We start from the raw sequence: 13,972 nt of genomic DNA, 5'->3' as shown, positions 1-13,972 counted from the left end.
TAATATGTTTACAATTTCAATTGACGATTAAATTCCTTATTTTAATTTTAATTTTTATAACAGAACAAATTTCATCATTACATTCCTTTTCCAATAACAGATATGTAAGATAAACAATTGCAATTCCACATTCCTTATTTCAATAACATTCTGTATTTATTTTAACTTATGATTGGAATTTTCAATTCCAAATCTAGCTTCGCAAGTTCGAATCCTTGACTATCCTATTTCATATTTACATTTAACTAATTCCCTATTTTTTTACTTACATGAAAAGGGGACAGCCCTTTATCATGTAACACTTCGAGGTGAAGAATTATCCCGTGGAACTCTGAATAGCACAATTCCCGCTAGAATAATATTCACAACTTTCCCAGCTTCAATTTGATATGACACATGAATATAAACCTCAAACAGATGACTACCTACAGCACTTTAAAGACACAAAAACAAACACAAATCAAGAACGAAAAACGATGACCAACGCTGCAAAGCCATGATGTCTACAACTATGTCCGCTGGTTAAGTACAAATACAGTGTTTTTTTTTTCAACAAGCAGTCAGTCGCAGCTAGATCACCGCATGCCGAGGTTGGGCCCATCAGCAGCCCAACCCAACTCAGCAGCAGCAATCATGTCCGCACAGAACTGTTTTTACTACCTTCCTGACAACAGCCGAATCCAGCAGCAGCAGCAGCAACGACCGCTCGCCTTCGACGCACCAAATTCCTAGCAGTCCAACTTCTTAAGCCAGCACATGTTTCCCGTAACTACTAGCGACGACCTCGCAGCCTCGCCTGTTCCAACACCAGCTCGATTCCAACTTTCAGCCTGATATCTCCTACAACCATTCGGTTTCTTGAACAAAAATAAACCTGAACGGATTTATATTCGTCATCATATTTATATAGTCATCTCTTTTTTGCCATTGTCGTTCTTTCGTCTTCTTCTTGCCTGTGTCATCTTTTAGTTGTAGGGTCGATTGCTACCGACATTCGCCCCGCAACGAATGCATAAAAGTTAATTAAATTCATTAATTATGCTACTGACAATGTATTCATTGAAAAAAAAAGTTAGCATCATTATTTATTAATATTAATACATAATTACAATTGGTTTAGAAAACAATTTATAATTATTGAAAAAATTACACACATGATTAGAATTAGCAGCGAACCGGATGTTAACGCATCCACCATGAGAGACAAAATGAAAAGTCGTCTTTTGCACATGACTCCACGCATCGCTTCCGCTTGGGAAGAAAAAAATAAGATAACCACAAAATAATTATCGAACAATGGCAGAACTCCGCGCCTAAAATAAACACCTCAAATATCACAGTCACTGGGAGCCAGTTTGCCACTATAAAGCGAGGGTTTTAGGGAACCAGAGAAGGGAAGAGGAGATTCGCCAGCAGTCAGTGAACGCACGGACAGATTCCCCCACCCGACCTGAAGAGACATAATGAAGAAGAAAAAGAAATAGGCACCAGTGAACTGAAGCCGATTACGCTCTCATGTTATGGGCCAGACGCCTTCAGTTCTAAACACTGCTTAATTCACACAAACCAGAGAGGAGAAAAAAAAAAGAAGACGAAGATGTCGGGCTACTAGCTGCTGATGAAAGAAGTCACTCGCTTTCCAGTTACAAGCCAGGACACGCATCACCGATAGCAGGATGACCGGCTCACCCCTACCACATCCATCGTCTAAAAGATAAGTTACGTTTACGAACATTCATTCCTTATCAATTCATACATACATATAAACATTTTACGAACCTTCATTCCTTGTCAATTCATACATACCTACACATATTTTACGAACATTCACTCCTTGTCAATTCATACATACCTACAACATCTTACGAACATTCATTCCTTGTCACTTCACACATACCTACAAACAGTTTACGAACATTCATTCCTTGTTAAATCGTACATACCTGCAAACATTCTACGAACATTCATCTCCTTCGTTAAATCACATTCCATCCTAGGAATACTTTGCCTCTTCTAATACAAACTGTTAGTAGTAAATAAAATCGGTTCTCAACTTTCAACATTCGTCTGTCTTTAATTATATGGAGTCAGAATCTACACACTTCCAACGTTATTTATTTCATGTATTCTTGGTTGTGGACTCCATGGCATCCTTTCTCACCCCTAATCCTTTTATAAACTTCAAGGCCATAAATATAAACTTACGTTAAAATTTATCAGAATGTCCACGTGAAATTTAAAGTTGATAAACACAAACAGGCGGGTAGTTGAATAGAGGAGGAGGGTGAGCAAAACAGACTGGTTTTCTTTTCAGGTCTGTGCATCCGTGCTTACCGACATGGAAGATTCGTATAATTTTTACCATTTTTTATTAAATTATTTTTCTATGTTCCTGTTCTCCTATTTAATTTTGTTTACTTTATTTTCCAAGATTATATGAACATTATCTTACGTTGATGATTATACGTTCATGCGTGCAATGGAAATATTAGAATCTTACATATAAAGATTACGTTGAAAATGTAACCGCAATTTTTAAATTTTGGTTTCATGTCAAATGGGATATTTCTTGAGGGATTTATAACGGGTTTTATATCTAGGTTTATAGTTTTGTGGTGAGGGATCCATAATTTTCCGATGTCACCAAAGCAATCTTTGTGTCTTCCTATTGCGACTTCTATATCAGTCTTATTTATCGCATATATTCTTTTTATCAACCCCAGATTTTCCGCTGTGTTTGCACTAATTACTGCATTTTCATTGGTATCTGCTGCAATAAACTGGATATTTATTTTATGTCTTTGCTTTGTAGCCGTATCATGCATCTTCCTATAATAGGAATTTTTGTACAATTGTATGCAGTCAGTGTTATTGTTGTTTTTGCTAATTTAGGTTTCGGTTTTATTGTGTTGTAAATCTTTACTGGTATTACATTCACTTCAGCTCCTGAATCAATTTTAAAATTAATAAATGTTTCATTACCTTGTAGTTTTATTTTCAACTTGTCAGTTTGGAGCACGTGCATATTTTTTTTCAATATGGCGTCCAGGTTAAACTGGTCTGACTCCACGTGGTCTGAGTTGTATGATTGTCCAACATCGTATATTTTTTTATTTTTTTGTTGACACATTCGTGCATAATGCCCTTTTTTCCCACAGTTTCTACAGGTTTTGTTGTATGCCGGACAGTTGTTTTTCTGGTGCGAACTGGAGCAATAGATACATTTTTCGATCCAGTACTGTGTTTTGGCGGGCTTTTTGTCTTCTCGTTTAAAGGTTGCATGGGCAGACATCTCGTTTTTTGTTGCTCTGTTTTTCTTCATGTCCGAATTAGCTATATATTTTCTGTATCTGACGTGGCCATTATTTTAAAGTGTCTCTTCGTTTCCCCTGCTTAGATTGCTTTTTTAAATCCAACGACGGTTCTCTCAGCATTCTTTCTCGAAGCATGTTATCGTTAATGCCACAGATTAGAATATCTTTTATTAGTTTCTCAGTAAGTTCTCCAAATTCGCATTTGCTTGCTTTTTATCGTAGTTCGGTGACATATTCATGAAATCTCTGCGTCTCTTTTTGTTTGCAAGTCAGGAATTGGTATGTGAGAAAAGTTAGTTTTTTTTCTTGGTTGGCAGTGCAAGTCAAATTTTTCTATCACATTTTCCAAGTTGTATTTCTGTTTTTCGTTCTCGAAACTGAAGGTGTAGTAAATTTTTTCTTCCTTCATTTCCTATACAGGTAAATAGCACCGATGTTTTAACCTTCTCTGGCTTTTTATCTGACTCTGTTACTTGTAAAAATACCTGGAATTGGTTTCTCAATATTTTCCATTCTTGTCCGAGATTGTCTGATGAAAAGTTGAGTTCTTCGGGGTGCGGCAGAAATTCCATAGTTTATATATATATATATATATATATATATATATATATATATATATATATATATATATATATATATATAAAATAAAAAAAAAATAAAAATTACAATACGTTTACCAAGGTAATCAAAATGGTAAACTTAAAATATATTATAAATATTAAAGAGTTAATATTTACAAGTAAAGTAATTTCAACCAGATGTAAAAGCTCAATAAAACCGAAAAGGAAATAGAGCTTATAATATGAACAAATGATTAATAAGACATCTTGAAAAAGAGTTAAAAACATATTTAATTTTAAAAAAGAAGCACAAGATAAGTGGATAGTCTTTAATCCGCGGAGTTTCGAGGAAATACTCTCCTTCTCATCAGAGAGCAGGAATTAGATCGGATTTTGCATGTAAAAGTATTTAATGAAATTACAAGTAAGTCACAGATCTTACTTGGTTAAAAAAAGGGTGAGGTAAGGGGAATAGGAGGTAAAAGAAAAATGATAAAAAGATTTCACATGAATGGATAGTCCGGTGAAGGGTAAAAAATCCAAGAATGGTACAATATATATATATATATATATATATATATATATATATATATATATATATAAATATATATATAAATTATCGCTATTAGTAAAGGGTTAGCGATAACATGAAGAGGAGAGGGACACACACATGTGAACGGAGCAAAAGCTTTATTAATACTAAGAAAGATTAGTAGTTTTTGCTACTACGATATACCACGTGATTGTGTGGTGGGAGGTTGCAAGCAATGGGAATAGTGCGAGTAATCCCAGTCAAGGGGAGATAATTCGTGTTACTTGATGTATATAACAAAAATGTGGCAAGTAAGAGATACGTTGTTTGGAGGTAATGTATTTTTCGGGGATCTAGCAGAAGTCGTTTGTTTAGGTCAATTGAGATTTGTGGAAAACCTGACGGATGGATTTATTTTTCAAAAGTCTCGAGATGTTCCATAGTATGGACGGTTTGATGAAGCTAAAAAAATATTCGAAAACCAACCTATATGAAGCTGAAACTGAGGCGAGGAGGGAAATCACGAGAGTTTTCTCTACATATGGAAAGGCTGACGTGATGTGAAATAATGGGCGGTCATAGTCATTTGGTGGGTTAATTGGACTTCTGAAATACCAAAGTTATGCTTACGAATGATATGAGCGAATTTTAGAATAAAGTTGTGAATTGTGTGATTCGTTTTTGAATTGCGATATTGATTGGCATGTGTGTTGAGGTCGACTTTTCGCCTCCCCCACTTCTTAAATGTGGTGGGGAGTGCTTCAGTGTATGCGAGCAGATGGATTTCATAGATGAGGGTCAGAGTAAACGAAAGACATTAGAGTGAGACGTGGCCCTGTTTTCGCGATCTGATGCATATCGATGTGTATGACGGAAGTAACTTTCCATCTTTTGTCATGTAGTTATAACCATGCGATGGGTCAATCATGTAGAGTTTGGAGTTTCTGCTTTTTCTAGTAAAATAGATTGAAAGTTGGATGGAGGTGTGATGTTTTGCAAAGCTTCATGCTGGAAGTGCTGGAGTATCTCAAATATGTTGGCTGACCATATAAGAAGCCATTATAAAACAAAGAGTTTATATATATATATATATATATATATATATATAATTATTTACTATAATAATTATTAAATACCTACAAACACTAGTGTTTCATCCTTTTGGGAATCATCAGTGCAGGGTGTCACGATTCACATTAACATTAATATATATATATGCATATATATATATATATATATATATATATATATATATATATATATATATATATATATAAAATTTGACTGCAGAAATTCCCCTTTAGAAAATTTCTCTGTAGCCTTCCGAACACGCGCTCCACATAAAATTACAGTATGCCCGCATTAGTTGTATATCATTTCTCCATTGAGTCACGTAAATATCTTCCGATTTTAATCACTACTGTAAAGTTCAGTTCCATCCGCAGTCACTCTCTCATGCAAGTAACATTTAAAGGGAGTGGGACAATTGCCCCTCTCTAAATAATTAGTCCTATACCAACCCATTGGCAAAAACTACTCAGTGAACGATGACCACTGTGTAAGTAACAACAAATATTCCTTTTTTTATTGGGGGTGGGGGGCGATACCAAACAATATTCAGCTTTTACTGAAAACAAAAAAAGTACCAAAAACTATTCATCTTTTTTTGAATAAAAAAAACACAAAACTTTTGCTAATTAAAAAATTGAGTATTCTTTACGACAGTACCTACCATACTATAAACAACCTCGACATCCACAAGTTAAAAACGTCTTTCGGAATAAACACTTCCGACATTAAAAAGCATGTTAGTTAACGTTTAACAAATGTGCATAACGTCAAAAATTGTGCATGAACCCCCAATAAAAGTTTAGTTTGGTTTGGTTTGGTTTGGTTTGGTGGTTTTGTTTTACGTTATATCAACTCTTTTCAGTTTATTTAATGCTGAATCCAATTATTTTGGAAATAGTATTCATATTACATCCAGTTATTTTGTAGAAGGTTTTTATTCTTCCAGCTCTTTGTATCTTCAATCGCTAGTTTGTAGTGTTTGGTTTGGTTGTTTTATAGTGGATTTCGTTTTTGTTCCCTGCCCTACAGGACATGAATGAGTTTTGCCATGGCGTAGGGGAAAAGGGTTACAGTATTAATGTTTGGTGCATTTTAAGTTAGGAAACCAGTCAGAAAGTGGAGAAAATAGAAAGAGAAAGGGGAAATGGGAAGAAGGAAAAGGGGGAAAAGATGAGTTGGTGTTTTTGTTTTTGGTTTTGCAGAACATAATTAAGTTTTGCAAAAGGAAGTAGTAAGACAAAAAGCATCGATGTTAGGTGCATTTCATCCTAGGAAGCCAATATCTTCAGACAGCCTGATCTGGTAACACAAGCCCAATAAAGGAAAGTAATGAATAGTAGTAGCAATAGTAACAGTAGTAACAGCAATAGTAAGGAAGAGATAAATAAAAAATGTTTCCGAATAAATACTTTAATCAATCCTGAAACCATTGGTTTCTTGATTGTTTCCCTGAAGGAGAAATACTTCTAGACTGACGTAATTTTTTTGGGGGGCTAATCCACTACACTCTGCTGCAAGGTGCGCAATTGACTCTGAGGTTTTGTCACAAATCCGGCATTCTGCAGCAACTTCCTCTCCTAGAACAACTTTTTTTAACAATCGTGTTCCTAATGCCTGCTCTTGTGCTGCACAAACAAAAGCTTCAGTACTCTTAGCCAGATATTCAGCGCTAAGCCATTGCCATGATCTTTCATCAGCCACTTCTGCTATATCCTGGAAGAACCTTCATTTTCTTCCTAGCCAGTTCCTCTGCTCTATCCATACGTTTCACATAATCAGACTTGATCTCATATACCTCCACTTCATTGGCCACAACCTTAAGCATCCACTCCTCACTTCTAACCACATGCTCCTTCAATGACATCTCATCAGTTCTAACACAATCTTTTACACTTTTCAATCCTCTCCCAGCGTCTTTCCTCATTTGATACAGCCTCGCTACGCTACTTTGAATTTGGAATATACCAAACATTGCTTTCTTTCATAATTTCTCAATTTGGCAGCACTATTCCATTCGAATGAACCTTTACTCCCCTTTATTTATTGAGATTGTTGGACTGACTTCCTCATCTTAATTGTTATAGTCACAACGTTTCGGCCGTTTTGCCCTCCGGCCTTCATCAGGTGTTCACAACGTTTCGGCCGTTTTGCCCTCCGGCCTTCATCAGGTGTTTTGTATGCAAAACACCTGAGGAAGGCTAGATGAGTTCATAATTAACGGATACTCTAATTTAACAGCTAAATCTGACCCCCAAGATCGCCATGGGCATGAATATGTGCCTACATTAAAGATGGCTTCCCGTGTGGCAGGGATATCTCTAGAGAAGATCCTAACTTACCCTATATGTGCTTCCGGGTTGCACTTGCTAACACCACTGCATTTATATTTGCCCTCTATCGGCCCCACAACAGCGGAGTTACTATCTTTAAGAGTATATCTGAGAAAATAGACCACATCCTGTCTGCACATACCTCGGCTAACATCCACATCTGTGGTGATTTCAACGTCCATAACGTAGAATGGCTGACTCATTCAAATAAGACAGACGATGAGGGGAAGTTTGGTCATGATTTTGCCATTGCTTATGACCTCACTCAGATTGTTCGCGAACCCACCTGCATGCCCCTGAGCTATGTTCATGTTCCGTTCATTCTCCTCTAGGATCCTCCGACCACTCCGTCGTATCAGTTAAGATAAAAACGAAATGTAATAAGTCCCCAGACGTACCCCTCCATCGTACTGTATACCGATACTCTATGGCTGACTGGGATAGCTTCCGTACATTCATATCTGATTTACCTCTGCATGTTTAAAAAGGAAGTGTCCTCTATAGTATCAGATATGACCAAATGGTTAATTGTAGGCATAGACCAATTCATACCATCTAAAAAATTCCAACAAAAACCTAACAGCCAACCATGGTTCTCCCCAAAATGTGCTGCTGCTATCATGCACAGAAATCACTTTTTTCATAGCTACCAACGTAATAGATGCACTGAGACTAAAGCTGCTTTCAGGAACGTCAGCAACCACTGTAAAAGAGTAATAAAAAATGCAAGAGAGCTATATGCCCAGTCTGTTAAATCCAAGGTAGCTGATCAGCGGTTTGGTTCCCACCAGTTTTGGCAAATAACAAATAGGATCCTGAACAGAAGTGTACGTTCTATCCCAACCATTATCAATGGACCAGAAGTCATCTCGTCAGCATCAGACAAGGCCAAACTATTTGCAAAGAACTTTGCAGCTAATTCTACCCTATGCGACGAAGGCTATCAACTCCCCATATTTCCTCCTATAACACAGAACACGCTAGGTAACATACAAATATCCGTGCATGAGGTCGCCAAGCTAATCAAGAACCTTGATTCCAGTAAAGCAACTGGCCCTGATAGCATCCCAATTATAGTGTTAAAAAAGCTTCAACCAGAACTTGCTCCCATACTTACGAAACTGTTTAAGCTCTGCTTTCCGACTCCCTGGAAGACCTCATCAGTTTGCCCTGTATTTAAGAATTCAGGTGATAAGTCATCTCCCTCTCAGTACAGACCAATAAGTCTCCTGTGTGTTATGAGTAAGTTGCTGGAATCCATATTAAATAGAGAAATAGTAAACCACCTCAACAGAAACAACCTTTTTAGTGACACACAATATGGTTTCCGTTCTACAAGATCTACCGCAGATGTGCTGACGGTTATATCTCATAGGATTAGTGAATCTCTTGACAAAGACTTCCTTTCTAGGGCAATTGCTCTTGACATATCAAAGGCCTTCGACAAGGTATGGCATAAGGGTCTACTTCACAATATTTCCAGCTACGGTATAACTGGAAATGTTTTCTCAATCATTAAATCATTTCTCTCCGATAGGCTCATAAGAGTAGTGGTCGATGGAAAAAAATCAGAGGCCTGCAGTATTAATGCTGGAGTCCCTCAGGGGTCAATCCTGGGCCCAACTCTCTTCCTAATCTACATCAATGACCTTCCTAAACACATACTTAAATCATTCGTTGACATCTATGCTGATGACACGACCATCTACGGCAACACATCAAAGGCTGTAAATGACAAAGTTCTCTCTGATTCTCTCTCCTCTGATCTCGAGCGCGTGGTTCAGTGGGGGAAGACGTGGCTGGTTACCTTTAATGCATCTAAAACCAAACTCCTATCCTTACATCATCAACGCTCTGATCCCCATCTGGCATCAATTGGGATGGATGGCTCTCGTCTGAGAGAGGCCCTGTGTTTTAACAAGCTTCTGGGTTTGACCTTTACTCCTGATCTGAAATGGAACACATACATCAAGGTCGCTGGAAAGATGGTGGGATCCTTCTACCGTTCCAGAAAATATCTCACTACTGATGCAATTCTCTATCTATATAAAAGCCAAGTACGTCCAAGGATGGAATACTGCTGCCATATCTGGGCAGGAGCTGCTAAAAACAGCCTGTCCTACCTTGACAGAGTACAAAATAGACTTCGTGGCTTGGTGGGGAATGCCCTTTTCTCTACCCTGCAACCTCTCTCCCACAGAAGAGACGTTGCGAGCCTATCCTTGTTTTATTGTTATTTCCATGGCAGGTGCTCGTCTGAACTCCAATCTCTGGTCCCCCCTTGCCAATCTTTCACGAAAAACACCCGTCTAGCCGAATCCACTTTGAAAAATTTCCCCAACTCTTTATCTGTGCCTAAATCAAAACGTAGATTCCATGAACAAAGCTTCTTTCTTAGAACTGCACGCCTGTGTAACTCTGTTCCGTCTGCCTGCTTCCCACCTGACTACAACTTGGATGTGTTCAAGTCCAATGTTAACAAATTCCTAATGAACCGCCCCCTTAAGTAAACACTTCATCAAATCTCCACACTAACGTTATGTACGTACTTGCAATCACCCTTATCCCTGAGTGGCTTCCGGGCCTTGATAAGTGGTGACCACTGTGTAAAAAAAAAAAAAAAAAAGATGAGGAAGTCAATCCGACAATCTTAATCAATGAAAACACCTCATCTCAAAAATGCAGACAATTACTTTACTCCCCTTTTCATCACCAGCACTGCACATTTACTAATCCCAAACTCCATCCTAATGTCTTCCGAGTATGTCCCTACAAGCTCTACCAGTCTCTTCATTTCCTTTTCATTTCTACCGAATGTCTTCAAATTATCCATAAACAGTAGATGGTTGAGGCGTCTTCCACCAGATCCAAAGTTATACCCCAGTTTCTCTCTCTTCAAGATGATGCTCAGTGGCATCATTATCATTACAAAAAGAAGTGGTGATAACGAATCTCCTTGGAATATTCCACATTTAATGCCAACCTGCCCCAGCACCTCTCTGTTTGCTGTCAGCACCGTTTTCCATTGAGCCATACTTGTCTTCAAAATCCCTACCACATTCTCAGCAACCTTCATCATCAATAGTGTTTCACGGATCCATGAATGAGGAACAACGTCGTAAGCCTTTCTGTAATCGATCCATGCTGCACTCAGATTCTCTTTGCATTCTGCATTAATGCTTTATCAATTAGTAATTGCTCCTTGGTACCCCTCCAGCCTTTCTGACACTCTTTCTGTTCATCAGGGAAAACACCATTACTCACAAGATGTCCATAAATTTTTTCTGCAAAGATTCCAGTTAACAGTTTCCACATTAGTGGTAGACATGTAATTAATCTATAATTGCTGGCATCTGTTCCCTTTGCAGGATCTTTTCAAATTAGTGTCGTCCTTCCCTTAACAAGCCAATCAGGGACATCTCCCGACTCTACGACCCTTTGCAGGGCAGCAGCTATAAGTGAATAAAGGCATTGGAACTGTTTGAACCAGAATCCCATCACGCCATCAGGCCTTCCTGTTTGTCATCCTTCGTATGCCAGTCTTCACGTCATCAATGGTTATCTCAACATTCTTCATCTGCTGCATTCCTGATAGCCTTTCTCTGACCTCTCCCAACCAGCTAGCCTTCTTATTATATCGCCCTTCGACAGACAAAATCCCACTCCAGAACTTCCTGGCATCATCTGCATTTGGATTCCTGCCTGTTTATTACTATTTAATTCTTTATACAGCTGAGACTGATTGTTCCGGAAAAGGTTGTTCTACCAGAATGCAACACTTTTTTTCCAACAGTTCCTAATTTTCATACCTCCAGTATGGACCTTCTCTTTCAACATTGTTAGAACGGTCATCGTTCCCTTTTCCAGCAATCTATGCCTCCTTTCAAGCTCGTCTTTGGCTTTCTGTCCTTAACTCCTTTTCTTATTTCTTCAATTCTACCAATGTCTTTCCGCCACCGTTTAATACTTTCTTCAAGCTGCCTCTGTCAGTATGGCCTTCTATCCTTCATTTCCTTCTTTTTCTTCAACAACATATTACGCTGCATATAGAAGCCTGTTAAGTTCCGTAATCGATATGTTCTTTCTTATGATGTTGTGAATTACTCCTTGAACTATTCTTACCTCGCTTTTCACCTTCCGCCTATCACTACTCTTCATGTTTGGAATATCTATGATCTGGTCTCCAAGAAGAACCTCTCTTAACTTCAGAAGTACTTCTTTTTCTACAGAAGTCAAAGCTCGAACATAATCACCACTTCTCTGTACATCTGCTCTTTCCACTGGTTCCATTGTCTCAGTCATTGATCTCATCTGCCTTAAATCCTTCAAACTCCTTCTCATCATTTCCCCTAACGATAGGATTCCAGTCCTCCTCAGTTGCCTGCTTCCCATCACCGCTTACATTTCCCTTTCCTCAGAAATAGTTTCATCAGTTTTACTTTCGCTATTTATTTAATTTCTAATCATCCGTTCAATCTCTTCCCTTACAATCACAGAAAGTAGGTTGTTATTTTTAATTTGTTTTAACTGGGATACCAAACTCGCGATACTCCTAGTTCCTTCTCCTCTCGATTCTCATTCTTCCTTCAATTTTCGGATATATCCACCAGATTTGGTACTTCCACTTCTTACAAAGCATTCCCACAGCATTCTTCTTTCCCCATCCGTTTTTTGACATTTCCTGTTCCAACTCCCTTCGTGTCTTGGGACTCTCTCTGCCAATTCTTCTTCTTCTTCTTCTTCTTCTTCTTCTTCTTCTTCTTCTTCTTCTTCTTCTAACAACAACAACAACAAGTAGTAGTAGTAATAGTAGTATTTGTAGTAGTATAGTAATAGTAGTAGTACTAGCAATGCACCAATAAGAAGACGTTCTCTAAGCACACGTACACACTCTTTCTAAGAGAAACTTCTATACAGAGGTAAATGGTTTTGCCATGTGCTCACTCAGCTAAGAAGTGAGGGTTCGAATCAAAATTAGCAATGGCAAAAGGCAAAAAGAATGTGCCTCCTCCAACGCTGGCGCCTGTCATGTATATAATAATTAGTAGTGGTTTTTTGACAGTCGAGGCCCGATTCTTTTTCTTTCTTTATTTCAGTATCAAAAATGTAATTGTCTAGTTTAGATGCTTGAAAATACCATAAGGTTGAAATAAATTATTGCATCGACAATTATGTAATTTCCGCGTTATATTTTTATGTTATTGCTCTGTTTACCACATTGAGCTCTCATACCCGGATTTCCTCCTGGAATTATTCCATTATAACACTATATATATATATATATATATATATATATATATATATATATATATATATATATATATATATTAATAGATAGATAGATAAATTATCACAAGATCTTGTTCCTTGAAGTAGCCTCTTATAGCTATGCTTGGACACATGTGTGCTCAACGATGAAAATATGTGACAGACCGAACAATCGACGGACAAAACCTCTCACATACATTCATGGTTGCATAAAAAATAATGATGATACATTGACCTTTTTACTTTCCATGACCTAATACGTCTTAGTTGAATGTTTTAGTCCAGGAAGACCTTGTAAATCCTTATTGTTTACACTCGACCGCTAGTTTTACTTTATTTGGTAACTGTCAAACGTATCTATCTGGCTAATATTAAATATTCTACAGTTGTTATCAAAGCAATTATTGTTACAAGCGGCTTGCAGAAATTCAATGCACTAATGCTCACCTGCAACAAAGTAAAAGCATGCCCCATTTAACTACTGGGTGGAACGATAAAAGAAGACAACATTACAGCTTTATTTTAAAACTTTTATTGAAAAAATCAATTCAGGTAACTTGATTATGTAGTAGAGCTGACATCTATACAATGAAGCCACCTTCACCCTCAATCACTGTTACAATACAGGTCCGGAAATGGGAGCAGACCTTTTCCACAAGTGCTGGCGGGAGCTAGGCACATACTCACTGGATGGTGGCAATCAGGCTGGATTTGGTGGTGTGGGAGGTCATGTTGGTGATGTTCTCGACATATTACCAGACGAAGTAGTTCAGCGGGCTCGGATTGTGGTGGAGGGGGGAGCAGTGAGAGAAAGTTACAAAGCTGTAACACTCTTGAAGTTAAGCCTGGGTTTCTTTGGACTAGTGAGCGGGCGCCAAGTCCTACTGCCACACTCAG

Source organism: Euprymna scolopes, chromosome 13, assembly GCF_053919585.1.
Source record: "Euprymna scolopes isolate OS-2025 chromosome 13, ASM5391958v1, whole genome shotgun sequence".
Lineage (NCBI taxonomy): Eukaryota > Metazoa > Mollusca > Cephalopoda > Sepiida > Sepiolidae > Euprymna > Euprymna scolopes.
This window is presented reverse-complemented; position numbering follows the sequence as displayed.